Source organism: Notechis scutatus, chromosome 6 (assembly GCF_049901735.1).
Source record: "Notechis scutatus isolate UNSWTSFEM ecotype Mainland chromosome 6, rNotScu1.2, whole genome shotgun sequence".
NCBI classification, from domain to species: Eukaryota; Metazoa; Chordata; class Lepidosauria; order Squamata; family Elapidae; genus Notechis; species Notechis scutatus.
In genome coordinates, this window is record NC_142014.1 from 23657227 (window position 1) to 23671572 (window position 14346).

General features: G+C 40.4%; 1 protein-coding gene across 1 annotated transcript in view; it reads right to left on the reverse strand.

Annotated features, from left to right (window-relative positions):
• Nucleotides 1–14346, reverse strand: part of DUSP16 (dual specificity phosphatase 16) — a 53761-nt gene that overhangs the window by 27427 nt on the left and 11988 nt on the right. The window lies entirely within an intron of this gene.

Here is a 14346-nt window from a genome sequence, read left to right on the forward strand (position 1 = left end):
CAGCCCTGCCTCCCCTTCGTTTGCTCCCACTCTGGTTGTAAGAGCAGGGGCCCCGTTCTCTGGCAACCCCCAAAGGTGTGTGTGTGTGTATATATATATGTGTGTGTGTGTGTGTGTGTGTGTGTGTGCACGGTGGCATCGCAGCCAAGCTTGATTAACACTTGCCATGTGTTCCTCAGGGAGGAAAGGTAGAAAGCAAAAAAGGCAACATCTGGGATGCCTGCCGTATGGAGGAATCTGGTAGCCCCTTTTCAGACCAACTAAAAGAACCACAAGGAAACCAAATCCTAAGTATAACTAAGCAAAATGGAGAAAAGAAAGGGGACCCTCTCAATGAGTGTAAATGGATTAAATTCCCCTTCTAAAGGAAGATTTTTTTTTTTTTTACCATTATGAAAATTGGACACAGAAATAATTGGTTTACAAGAAACACACGTAAAGAAACAGCTATAAATTTTTAGAATACCCCCAAATTGGGGAAACTATATTTTACATCTGCACAGCAAGAGAGAGAGAGAGAGAGAGAGAGAGAGAGAGAGAGAGAGAGAGAGAGAGAGTAGTAGTCTGATATATAAAAGAATCATTGGATTCTAAACAGATATATTCAGATGAAGAAGGAAGAATTTTGATGGTGGAAATAATAACTAAACAAAAAAAGATTTTGATAATATATATATATAAAAGCAAAATACCACTCATGCATCATCACAAAATCTCCAGAACCGTAAAGCCTACAAACTTGAAATTTGACATGTATATTCGTCTTGGCTTCTAGGTACCTACTAAGAAAGGATTTTTCCAAATGACCACCAGAGCATTAGTATTTTCTATATTATTATTAATACGCTCTGATGCTAAGGAGTTCTACTCCCCCTCCCCACCTGAAAAGAAATCTCTTCCAAATGCCAAACACAAGCAGAGGAGAGGAGTTTCAGTTTTAGTTTCACAGAACAGTTGAGCTAAGCCACGCCCAGGCTCCTTGCTCTCTCCTTGCTCACACAGCAAATATTCTTTCAGTTTCCAAACAGCCCTCAACTTTCTCACACTGACAGGACGCTAGCCAGATGAATATTGATGGATGCTGGTAGGCAGAGGCAGATTTTCCCTCCCCTTATTTCCCTCCCCCAAAACTAAGCCCGACCACATAGTTTTGTAGTGAAGCGCAGGTATCAAACTAATAGCAATATATGCACCAAATGATAAACAAGAAAATTTTAACCAAAAATTACATAAGAAAATTTTGGAAATCGAATATCAGACTAACCAAGTTTTATTGAAAGGACAGAAGCTTTCGGGAGATCTGGGCACCAGTCTAGCCCCTCCACGGATCTGAAGAATAGACCTGCAGTTCACAAAACCTTCAGCCTTTTCATAAAATTGATGAAAATTAATGCTGTTCTTCATCCTGGCCACTGTTGAATAATGCAGCTCTCATCTTAAACTGCTGTAAAAGCAAAACCTGATCTTCACCCCTAACGTCCAGAGGGATAATCTCCAGGGACAAAAAATAGCTATCCTAGACATTGATACTTTTCTCTAGGAATAGAATAAATAAAGGCCACCTAAAGCTTCCATATACAAGAGCAGGCATTTCACCCATTCATGAAACTTGGAGCAGTACTGCAACTTCATTCAGCTGGAACCTCTAAAATTAGCAGAATGGACCGGGGCTTCCCCGAAATAAAGTATTGATTTAATGCAGAGCTCTCCAAACTTGGCAACTTTAAGATTTGTGGACTTCAACTCCTAGAATATCTGTCTTAACAAGTCTTAAAGTTGCCAAGTTTGGGGACTCCTGATTTAAAGGGTTTCTTTCCATACACAGTGAAGCATCTGCAGCAAGCGGTTAAAAAGTCACTACAGTGGTCACTACGTATCTTAAACCCCACTCCTCTTTACACAATTTTTTTAAACCCTCCACCCCAAAAGCTCCCAGCGTGTAAACGAACACAATCTTTTCCCGTGCATTTTAAATAAGAGATTAGAAAGGAACACTTAGATCGTAAAAGCCAACACATTTTTCAAACAGTCGCAGTTTTAAGAATTAAACTGAACGGTCTCTAAAATGATCGTGTGAAATTTTCCTAATAGATGAGGCTTGACTATCATGGGTGTTTATTTCTTCCCCAGGCACAGCTGGAGGAAGACTAGCTGTCTTCTGTCATTCCTGACTTCTTTCCAACAATGATGTCGGCGAGAACCGGCCTGAAGCCCCCACAGGATTCTTGGCCAATGTCCAGGATTTCATCATTTGGTTGGTTGTTGCAAAAAGGGTGACTTCAGCACAGAATGGTTGAAAAGCAGTGATTTAATCACTAAAGAGAGCCAGGCTGGGAAGCCAGCTGCCCACCAACCAAAATCCATGCCAGGCATCCTACAAATGACCATCTTTGGCACCTGATTTGGCACCCTTTAAGCATAATGCTGCCATCATATTTATCTCTCTTTAAGCAAAAGAAAAAAACAAACTCAAAATGCCCCGTTAGAACCTGCGCTATTGATCTGAATCCGTCCCCAAACTGGAAATCCAGTGAGGGACAGGGCCTCAAAAACATTGCCCTGAAGATGTCCTGTAAGTATAGAATTTGTTCCAAATAAATAACCTTTGACTTTATGTTCTGGAATGTGTTGAAACAGCTCGTGAAACTTTCCAACGTTATTTTGAAAGATGTCAAATTGTCATTGTTTGGGGGTTTGGCTTTTTTTTTGCTTTTTGCAACTGTAGAAAGTTACCACCCATCCCTCTCCTAGAAGAATGAAATATTTTGAGAAATATTAAAGAGGCAGAATATTATCTTTCCCTGAATGAAAAATGGAGAAAATTGCTCCCGGAGAGCAGCCCCCACCTTCCTTAATATCCCTCAGTGGATGTCAGCACTTAAGAGATAGCTAGCTCTATTCATAAGCAAATATATCCTTACCCAAGATCCAACAACTCTGGAAATGGAAAGAGGCAATTTTCAATCTTTGTAGCTCTACATGGCTTGGCACCAAAGTATCTTCACAAACACCTTCTCTAGGTGAGAATTCTCCTGCACTCTTTATCCCACGGCAGAGGTGGGATTCAGCAGGTTCTGACCAGTTCTGGAGAACCGGTAGTGGAAATTTTGAGTAGTTCGGAGAACCGGCAAATCCCACCTCTGACTGGCCACGCCCCCATCTATTCTCCACCTCCCATTGAGTCCCAGCTGATTGGCTGGGTCTTCTTTGGTTACCCTGCACAGGAGAACAGAGCTGGAAAGCAGGTTAGTGGGGTGGGCAGGGAATGGGGATTTTTCAGTATCCTTTCCCTGCCATGCCCACCAAGCCACATCTACAGAACCAGTAGTAAAAAAAATTGAATCCCACCATTGTCCCACGCGGTACAAAGCATGGGATTCCTCACTACCAAGAAATCGAAACCTTAACAGGTTTCAGTCTTAGCAGCGAGGATTATTTTTGCACAATGTTGGAAAAACGAAGAAGCACCGCAAGATGGAGAGATAATAAAGAAGATATTAAGGTTGTGCAGAAATGGACAGACTTACATTGAAAACAAAACTGGAAAGAAGACACAGAATATTACCAAATAATGGAAAATGTTTTTCCAGTGGATTGAAAAAAAGGGGTGGAGAGTAAGAAGGGAATTTGTATTGTTAAGCAATTTAAATACCCAGACAACACGGTGTTGATCAAGCACTAAGAAATATAATAAATAGAAAATTAATAAAATTTATTAAAAACAAGAAATTGAAACCTATTGGGGATCCTGAGGATCTGACAGTATAGGTAGTCCTTGGCTTACAACAATTCATATAGCGACCATTCAAAGTTACAAGTTATGACCATTTTTCACACTGACAGCCATTGCAGCATCCCCCTGGGGGTCACGTGATCAAAATTCAGACCCTTGGCAACTGACTCATATTGATGACAGTTGCAGTGTCCTAGGGGTCATGGGGTCATCTTCTGACCAGCAAAGTGAATCAGGAAGCCAGATTCACTTAACAACAGGGTTACTAACTTAACCACTGCAGTGATCCAGTTAAACAAGTGTGGCAAGAAAAGTTGTAAAATGGGGAAAATTTACTCAACGACTGTCTTGCTTAGCAACAGAAACGTTGGGACTCAATTGTGGCTGTAAGTCGAGGACTACCTGTTTAACTGTTGCTAAAATTGTTGAGAAATGCCTTAAAAAGAAATCATTTGCAACCTAAAGATTCATTAGTTGTCACAACTAATTGTGCATATATGGCGAGGATGGGAGCTACAACATTGTGGTTTTTTTTTACTGTATTCTTTTTTGGTTTGTTAATTTTATGACTGAAAACTGCTGAGAATCGGGTGAAGCTAGTGATATATTCAACAAATAAATATTTTCTGGTCCAAAAAGGATTAGACATTGTCCTTGGGGAAAGAAGTTGTTATGGGGCTAAAAAATGATTTAACACCAGATTAAACCCAGATTGTTGAGGGCAATAGGCTGACTCTGAAAACTGCTTAGAGGGGGCTGTTAAAGCACTATAAAGCACTATGTAAGTCTAAGTGCTATTGGTATTGCTATAAGTTTGATCAATTTCTAATATTAACCTCATTTTTAAAGTATCTCTTGCTGTGTGGATGAGGAATAGAACAGAATAAAGTAACAGAGTTGGAAGGGACCTTGGAGGTCTTCTAGTCCAACCCCCTGCTTAGGCAGGAAACCCTACACTACTTCAGACAAAAGGTTATCCAATCTCTTCTTTAAAACTTCCAGTGTTGGAGCATTTACAACTTCTGGAGGCAAGTTGTTCCACTTATGAATTGTTCTAACTGTAAGGAAATTTCTCCTTAGTTCAGGGTTCTCTCCTTAATTAGTTTCCATCCATTGCTTCTTGTCCTGCCTTTAGGTGCTTTGGACAATAGCTTGACTCCCTCTTCTATCTTGTCCTTGTTCTCCTGAGTTACTGCTACTGATGTCCTTAGAGTTCCCCACATTCCATTCCCACCCACCCACCCACCCAATACCAGTGCTCCTGCCCTGAATGTTTTCGTTTTGTATTTGGAACAATACACGAGGAGTAAAGGTGGACTGAGAAGAATAGAAAGAGATGCATTATAAGAATCCAGGAAAGGCTGGATTCAAAAGAGTTCCTAGTGTAAGATTAAAAATATACAAGTAATGATAAATGAAGAAAAACATCCCTTTAAAAAAAAAACACCACTGTATTACCGAAGACACATCGTATCTCGTTTGGTGAATAACTTTCCTTCCAAAAGTGAACAAAGAACTATTACAAGGTCTGTGTTACTATCACTATTAATCTTCTCATCACTCCTGATCACCCATCGCCTCCCACTTGTGACTGGATGACTGTAACCTTGTCACTTGTATCATTACGATTTTTATTAACTGTTTCCTAGTATGATTTGATTGCTTATTGTACCCTATGACTATTATTAAATGTTGTACCTTATGATTCGTTGACTCTTGACGAATGTATCTTTTCTTTTAGGTACACTGAGACCATTTGCACCAAGACAAATTCCTTGTGTGTCCAACTACACCTGGCTAATAAAGAATTATATTCTATTCTGTCAGAAAATGTTGATCCTTAACTGTCAAAAGGATTTGCCAAACTTATCTCTAAATCTCTCTCTGCTGAATGCAACCATTATCTTGCTAAAATCCAAATTCAGCCACACAAATCCTCAAGGCTGAGAAGTTGCTGAAAAGAGGTAGAACAACTTCTTACATTCCAAGTCAACAAGGTCACCAGGGATGGGTCAACAGATACTGATCTCTACCTACCCACCATCCTCTGGTCAACTGAGGCTTTCAACACTACGTTTTCTAATAAAAGAAAGAGAGGGTAAATTCAGGACAGTCATCAAGTGAATCCATGGTCACTAATCAATCTTAATCACAACTTTGCCACAGGCAGAGTATCTGTCACCATCCTTGGCCCATTTTAGTCAGTACATCCTAAGTACAGGTAGACCTCAACTTACAACTGGGCACTTAGCAACTATTCAAAGTTACGAAGGGCCCTCAAAAGGTACTTACATCCTAGTTCTGAGGTTCCAGTGCCACCTCCTGAATTTTTACAGCTCTTTACAATGTCTTGTAGCCCTGGGATTGCATTTTCCATTTTTGCCCAAACCCCCTGATTTTTAGCAAAAAAAATTATGGCTTGATGAGCACCTCAAATAAAGGTAGTAAAATCGGATTGGTCACATAATTGTAGTAGCTACTGAGATCCTGTAGATGGCGCTAGCAGCAAACTGCAGTGTTCAACCTATAGGGGCCACTTTGTTATTGCATGATCTCATTCTCTATCTTGGGTTGGAAAGTCCGAGACTTTCCGGACTTATAGGTGACCTCATTTTACTAACATCACCACTATTCTTAAGGATTGGTTGGGAGCTTGTACCAATGTGGTTGGGAGGTTTCACCCATGTGGTATCTATTCTCCAATCCAAATGCTGTATCTATGCTACTCTTCCTTGCTTGTAAAAATGGTATAAAAGAATAAACGCTGCCCAGGCAGTCAGACATCTTGGCACCCTGCACAATGACTGATTTTTGAAATCCATCACATAATGACCTGCTTTATGATCACTGCGACTTACAACTGTGATAGGTTGAGATACCTTTTCCCCCGAAACCCAATTATGTAACATAGTCAGAGGTGGTATTCAGCAGGTTTTGACCAGTTCTGGAGAACTGGTAGTGGAAATTTTGAGTAGTTCAGAGAACCGGCAAATCCCACCTCTGACTGGCCCCGCCCATCATCTAATCTCTGCCTCCCATTGAGTCCCAGCTGATTGGCTGGGTCTTCTTTTGTTGCCCTGCACAGGAGAACGGAGCTGGCAAGCAGGTTAGTGGGGTGGAGAGGGAATGGGGATTTTGCAGTATCCTTCCCCTGCCATGCCCACCAAGCCACACCCACAGAACCAGTAGTAAAAAAAAAAATGAATCCCACCACTGCATATAGCTCTGTCCTGTCTTTCTAGGGATGAAAAAGTATAACAACTAATGAAGTGCACCCCCTGGTCTTGGAGTTTTGGAGGGTGGGGCCTTAGCTAGAGGGATTCAGCCCTTCTTTGCTTTCCTGTGAGAAATCACTCGATCTCACATGAAATAAATGAAATCAAATATAGTATAAAAAGGATGGAACAAGACTGGTAAACATTCTTTTCAATACTCAAAAATGGCAATGTTCAATGATAAAGCAGACAGACTGCAAAGTTTTTCAGCAGATTAAAAGAAAACACAGAAAGAAATGCAGATCCAGAAATGGCTCAGTCTTTGCCTCCAAAGCCTCTATAAGAAGAAACCGGTTAGATGTTTCAAATAATTTAATATTGCGGAATACAGGAAAATTCTAGAGAAAGTTCGGTGTGTTCAGGAGCCCTATTGATGGATTGAAGGCTGAAGTTTAAAGGCTCAGCTCTGTAAGTTATATAAAGAGGCACAGACAGAGACAATTAGATTTGACTTGCATAAAGCAAATAAAAATAAATTAAACATTCATGCAATATCCGGCTGAAATGGTTTACTTATTTCTCCAGAAACAGGACTCTATGAATATCATCTGTTCCTCTGCTTTAGTTCTGCTGGGCTTTCAGATTCTTGGGGATTCTCAACTTTAATCAGAGGCTGGTGGGAATATTAAAGCCCCCATGATTTCCCCAGCCTTATGTCACTGATTTCTCTATTCTGCCCTTTGGTCAAGATGACTCAACTAATAAGGGAGGGGCTGGGAAAAGCTAATTTGGACGTGACCTGAAGCATTCATCTCTCCCCCTGAAGGAATGTGGGTTGACTTCTAGTCTTAGAAGCCACACTAACAATAGCCTGTGTCAGAATAATAGTGGAAGGAAAACAAGGATTTAAAAATTGGGCACCATCCAGTGAAAGCTAATTTCACTTTCTGAACTGAGCTTAATTTTCTCCCATTACAATAAAGAACTCTGGCTGAACTATTATCCATGCTATGCTCGCAAGTTATTATTATTTTTAAATAATACTAGAGCAGAAGAAGAGATTTGTTTCGCTTCTAGTTGAGAACTCATTGTTCTTTCAAAGTTGTGTGACAAGGCTCATGTTGAAACGTGTCTCACCTAAAAGGGTTTCATTTCTTGAGAAAGAGATTTGCCTTGTTGTTTCCTTGTATACTTAACATAGCAGCTTCAAGGAAATGACACCCGTTTCATGTCAAAATTAATTCAGGAGTTGCTCGTTGCTTTATGGAATCTAGATTTAAAATCTAGAACTTCATGTAGGCCGAATAATGTACAAGAATGTGTAGCTGTGCTACCTTTAGTTACCTTTGGGTCCGTCAGTAATTAAAATCTGGTGATGGGCCAGTTTGATTCAAGCATCAGTTGGAAAGTAGAATTTTTATTTCTACTTTACTTTTATAAAAAAAAATAGAAATTTTATTTCTACCATAGCCAAAAAAGAGATAATTTTGGTGTGAGTTTCTCCCCCTCTCTTCACACACACACACACACCACACACTCCATACACCACACACTCCAAAATTAATTCCTTCCTAAACTAAGCTTACTTTTGCTTGATTTCACGCATAGCTGACTGCACAATTCTGAAAGTTCAAGTCCACACATCTTAGAAGTAGCCAAGGTTGAGGAACACTGTTTACCTGAAATTTACTAATTGAAATACCATGTTTGTTTCCTGTGGAGATCTCCATTGCATTCAACTGAATTTCAATTATATTTCTTCTTCAGCTACACAGTTGGACATGATGACCCAATGAACCTTTCCAGCTCTTATTTTCTTCTTTTACTAGACTTGGAAGTGTAATTAAAAACTGCTATCCTTTGAAATCACAACTTGGGGGAGAGGCAAGATTGAAATATCCTTAACCAACATTGAAAGCAAAGTTCTATCAGTCTAACTGAAGACCTATGGATCTGACTTGAGTTGTCCTGACCTGTTGCCTTAAGGACATTTGGCTTATCTCCCTACAGGTGAGCTATGACTCAAAAAAATAATAATGGGAAATTTCACAACAGCCTTTAAAAAAAATATTTCACTTTCTGTTTATGGATTTGGGAGAAACAAGGAAGAATTACTGACAGTGAAAACGATTCATCAGTGGAACAGGAATTGTGGGTTGCTCCATCACTGGAGGTTTTCAAGAAAAGATTGGACAACCATTTATTTGCCCAGGATAGTATGAGGACTTGAAGGATCAGATGATGGAATGTATGTAAATAGTTGGCCCTGGGGATCAGATGAAGGGTCATATGTGGAGATAGGATCCAGGTATGGATGGAATGGACATGAGAAAAAGGAATATGAATTCTGATACATTTTCTATTGTCTTCATATTTCCTATTGTCTTAAGCAGCCTTGCTCCTTCCTGTCCCTCTCTACAGAAGGAGGAGGGTCATGTGGGAGTGGGGGTGCTGTCTCAGATAAAGATTTAAAACTGCTTTTCCTTTTCTCTGTGGAAGGAGGGGGGGTCGCAGGGAGTGAGGGAGCTACCTTGAGCTGCTCTGCAATAGGAAAGAGGTTGGAACTGCACATTCTTAGCGAGGCAGAAGTTAGCACCTTAAACCACTAGCCAGGATATTAGGCCCAAGAATAGCTTGCTTATATGAAAAACCCCAAAAACCACGTAGCTGGCACATGAAACTAGGACACTTTGCAAGATACCCGTGACCTTGGGGTGAAAAACAGATGACGCGACATTTAGCTCTATAGGGGGCTGAGATCCAAATAACCAATCAATTTTATCTGTTATGCATGCATTGTTAGGGGAAGGGCAAAGGGCTGAATGAGACCACCCCTTGACTATAAAAATTGCTGTAAAATTCTCATTGAGGCCTTTGGTTATCTTTCGAACCAGGGTCCTTATATCTTGGTACCAAAATAAAAGCATATTGTATCACACTTTGCGTCCGGTAACTTATCAGCTTCGACACCAAGCAAGAGCCCAATTTTGAGGACAACAAACTCACATCTTGGCGCAAATCCTTTCCAGCCCTACGATTCTATTCTATTTCTGACATGGTTAAAAATAAAACACCCATTCCTTTAAAGAGCAGATGCAAAAAGGAATTATGCAAGAATCTTAGCGGATTTGAAAAAGGAAGCTGTAGCTCGTGAATGAACATAATTAGAATAGGGAGTGCTAATGCTAGGATTTTCCCCTTTTGCATACAATAAGAAACAGCAGGAATAGGGTGTGGAAAGCCATTGCAAATTGTCTTGGGAATTTTCATTACCCATTTACATAGTAATAAATGAAGGCGATGACAGAAGAAACACATGGGATATTTTAGCCCCAATGACAAGACGGAATTAATCACTGCATTACTTCACCTCTTATTTCTAAATCATGTCACAATCGTGTCATTAAATGTGCCATTAGGTCTGATTTCGATCTTTACATGCAATTCCCAGAATTATTACAGAAATCAGAAAGATTACAAAAGAGAAGGCTGATTCATCGGTATCTAGTGAACAGAGATCAAAAGATTTAAGACATGTCACAAAATTCCTAATAAAGGAAAACACAAACCTCTAATCCATTAAAAGGAGGCTAAATATTTTAGAAAATTATTTTATTGACTTCCCACTATTACAGTTTACATAAGAGAACGGGCTGTTCAGGAGAGTCCCTGGGAAATTCCTTCCACGGAATAATAATAGTTTTCAGGATATCTGCCACATACAATGATATATTTGTCCTTTTCCGTGTAATGTTAGTCATAATTGGCTAATTTTTCCAAGGACCACTGATTCCCCACTGTTCAGTCAGAACTGAAGAAGCCTCCTTGGGTGAGAAGTGAAACATCTTCAAGGGGTAAAAGAACAAAGAAAGTCCAATTGCCTTTTGAAAAGCACCTTTGGGATGACCACTGATTTTGTTGAATTGGTTGTGATCTAGCAACACAAACATTGAAATGGAAGTGGAGAATATTATATTTCAGATAAAAGCTGGGAATATAGCCCTTTGACACATACAAATGGAATCACCTGTCTTATTTTTGGCCCTCCATGCATCATATTTGTTTAATGGCTGATTTAAAAAACAATTTCCTTAAGATTTTAAGAGGTAAACCCCAACGCTCTTCTACCGTGAAAGGTTTAGCACATCCCAGGCGCAAACCACAGATATAGAGTAGAATCTTGTAGGGTTTCTGCAAATCAGCTGCAAATCACCATGAATGCAGACATGTTGAGCACCAGAAGTTCAGTCATATGACTGCAGCCATCGGAAATCTACAACCAGATCGTAAGTCCCCTTTCTTGGGTCGGTCATAACTCTGAATGATTGCTGAACAACCGATTGTAACTCAAGGACCACTTGTGTGTGGAGAGGATATGATGAGACAACTTCTGAATTGCTATCAAGGAGTTACCTTGGTCTTGATAGGAATGCATTAACACAACTACCTTCTGATTCTTACCAGCAACTATTTTTTGTAAACCACTTCGGTGAGATAGACAGTGTAGAAAATTAATAAAATAAATAGTCTTTGTCACTGAAGCACGTCTTGACTTTGCTAACCATTTTATTCTGTTTACTAACCATGTATCTATTTCATGGGTACCCAGGAAATATTTTAACTATCTTATGATATTTCCCTGATCCCTGACTGAAGAAGAGTTGCACACATCACTATATCCTAACTTTTTGGAGTAAACAAAGCCCCCTGCCTTTGGGAAATCCTAAAATGGCACAGTACAGGGCTACCAACATCAGTATTTTGAAAGCTGCCAATTACTTTAACAGCACATGAACGCTATGCAATGGCTTCATATCCCATTGCATACTGTTGTTCATGAACTGTTAACGTAACTCTGATGTAAGCACTAAGTCCAGACTTCTTTTAAATAATAATTTAATTACTCATAATAGAACAGATGAAAGAGTCATACAGCATTTCCTCATGCCTAGATCTGACATAGACACATTCTACTGGGGGGGAAAAAAATCCCACCACACCAATACAAATAGGATTATATTTTAAGTATAGCTGGAGGAGGAGGAGATGCCATGCCAGGGAGGAAGATTATGCTCACGTAATCTGTTTCTGAGGTGACTGTGACGAAGCCCACATTACAAAGCGCATGAGGCAGCACATCGTGTGACGAGTGGCAAAGGCAGGGCCATAAGCATCTATATTGCCTGGGATGACTAAGAGTTGAATATGTAAACTGACTCGATGGGGAGGATCCACACCCTACCCACACAATAGGGACGTTAGCTGCATCTTGACAAAGAAGACACTGAATGCTGACCTGAACAAATGGGTTAGCTGGCATGCACCTTCTGTCCAAGGTGATCGAAGAAGTGGTAGGACAACCAGGATAGGTGGAATCAAAAAGGGTTAGTAGACAATCTCCACTTTGACATCAAAACACAGATAGCAATGGGCTAAGGATCTGAACTGACTCATAGGTACTTCAAAAACAGGGGTTCTTGAACCCTCCTTTCCTAAAACTCTCTTTTCCAACAACAAATGTTTCACCAGAATTTTTCTTCACTGTGGAGATCCACTAATATTAATCTGGAGAGTGAACCATGCAAGGAGCAGAGAAGGAAACCGGGTATGTCTAAGTCTATCAGAGAGAAAGAAGGCTAGGGGTGACTACTTGAGGGGTTCTCACAGAGAAGAGGGGGCTGTCTTCATCTCCAAAGCACCTGAGGGCAGGACAAGAAGAAATGGGTGAAAGCTCATCAAAGAGAGAGATCCTACTTGAAATTAAGGAGAAACCTCCTGACAGTGAGAACTAATGAGTGTCATGGCTTGTCTACAGAACTTGTGGGTGCTCCATCACTGGAGGTTTTAAGGGAAAAAAAATAAGAAAACCATTTGATTGGGATGGTATAAAGCAGAGGTCCCCAAACTTGACAACTTTAAGACTTGTGGACTTCCACTCCCAGAATTCTCCAGCCAGTTGGAGTCTTAAAGTTGCCAAGTTTGGGGACCTCCAGTATAAGGTCTCCTGCCTTGGCTAGCGAGCAATGAAGATCTCTGAGGTTCCTTTCAGCTCTATGATTCTATGAGATCAAAATGTAATTGTAAAATGTAAATTAAATCACGGACAAAATAAGAAACGTTGGAGACACATGTTGGAAGGCCTTAAACTTTAATCCTCTCTTTCCATCTGAAAAAGGGACGCAGTGGCTCAGTGGCTAAGACATTGAGCTTGTCGATCGGAAAGGTCAGAAGTTCGGCGGTTCGAATCCCTAGCGCCGCATAATGGAGTGAGCTCCCGTTACCTGTCTCAGCTCCTGCCAGCCTAGCAGTTCAAAAGCACGTCAAAAATGCAAGTAGAAAAATAGGGACCCCTTTGGTGGGAAGGGAACAGCGTTCCGTGCGCCTTCGGCGTTTAGTCATGACGGCCACATGACCACGGAGACGTCTTCGGACAGCGCTGGCTCTTCGGCTTTGCAATGGAGATGAACACCGCCCCCTAGAGCCGGAAACGACTAGCAATGTAAGTGCGAGGGGAACCTTTACCTTTACTTTACCTTCCATCTGAAGGTCAGCAGAAGGGCACTAGAGCGGCCCTTCAGCTATGCTAGCAATCCGTTTGGCTTGCCTTTAATTAGTCCAACTGCCAAGTGGAAAACAATGAACCAGGTCTTTCTCAGATTTTTTTTCCTGGGAGCGATAAATGGTGGGTTAAACATGCGTGTTTGCCTGCGACACACATTGGGGAAAAGTGAGGTGGCCACCAAGTATTTTTCACTGATTATTTGGTTTTTTTAAAAAATTGAAAATACAGTCTTCTTTAAAATCTGTTGGCAGGCACTAAGGAAGTGTTAAAACTTTACAGCACGCCTTCAGAGACACGGATCTTCTATAATTCAGTTTTCATGATAGAAATAACAAGCAAAAGCACCGACCTGTTTTGTTGTATCATTTTCCAAGTTGGTTAAATAGTGTTATTTATATTATGAATTTTTGAATAAAAGTTGTTTGTCAAAGGCAGTTTCTTGTAACATTCTTCTTTTTCTTCTAAAATTCTTTCGTTCAAATGCTGGGTATGCGGAATGGAAAACAACACTGAGCAGGAATTGTGCTTCAGAACCAATGCCCATTTGTAATTGATGTTTTAAAACATGCTTTGGATAGTACTCATGATATATAATTTATGTTCTAAATGCACAGAATTGGTGAGCATCTGGTGGCCTGGGCACAAAAGCTAAACCGAGTTTGATCTGGTTAGTACTTGGATGGAGTCCATCCGGAAATCCCAGATTCTAGGTTAGAAAGAGAAATAAAACAAAAATTCCAAGTCGCTTTGGTAGTCCTTGCCAAGAAATCTCCATGGGCACATCTATGACGTCACCAGGAGTTGAGCTGTGTGAAAGAAACTTTCCCCTTTATAAA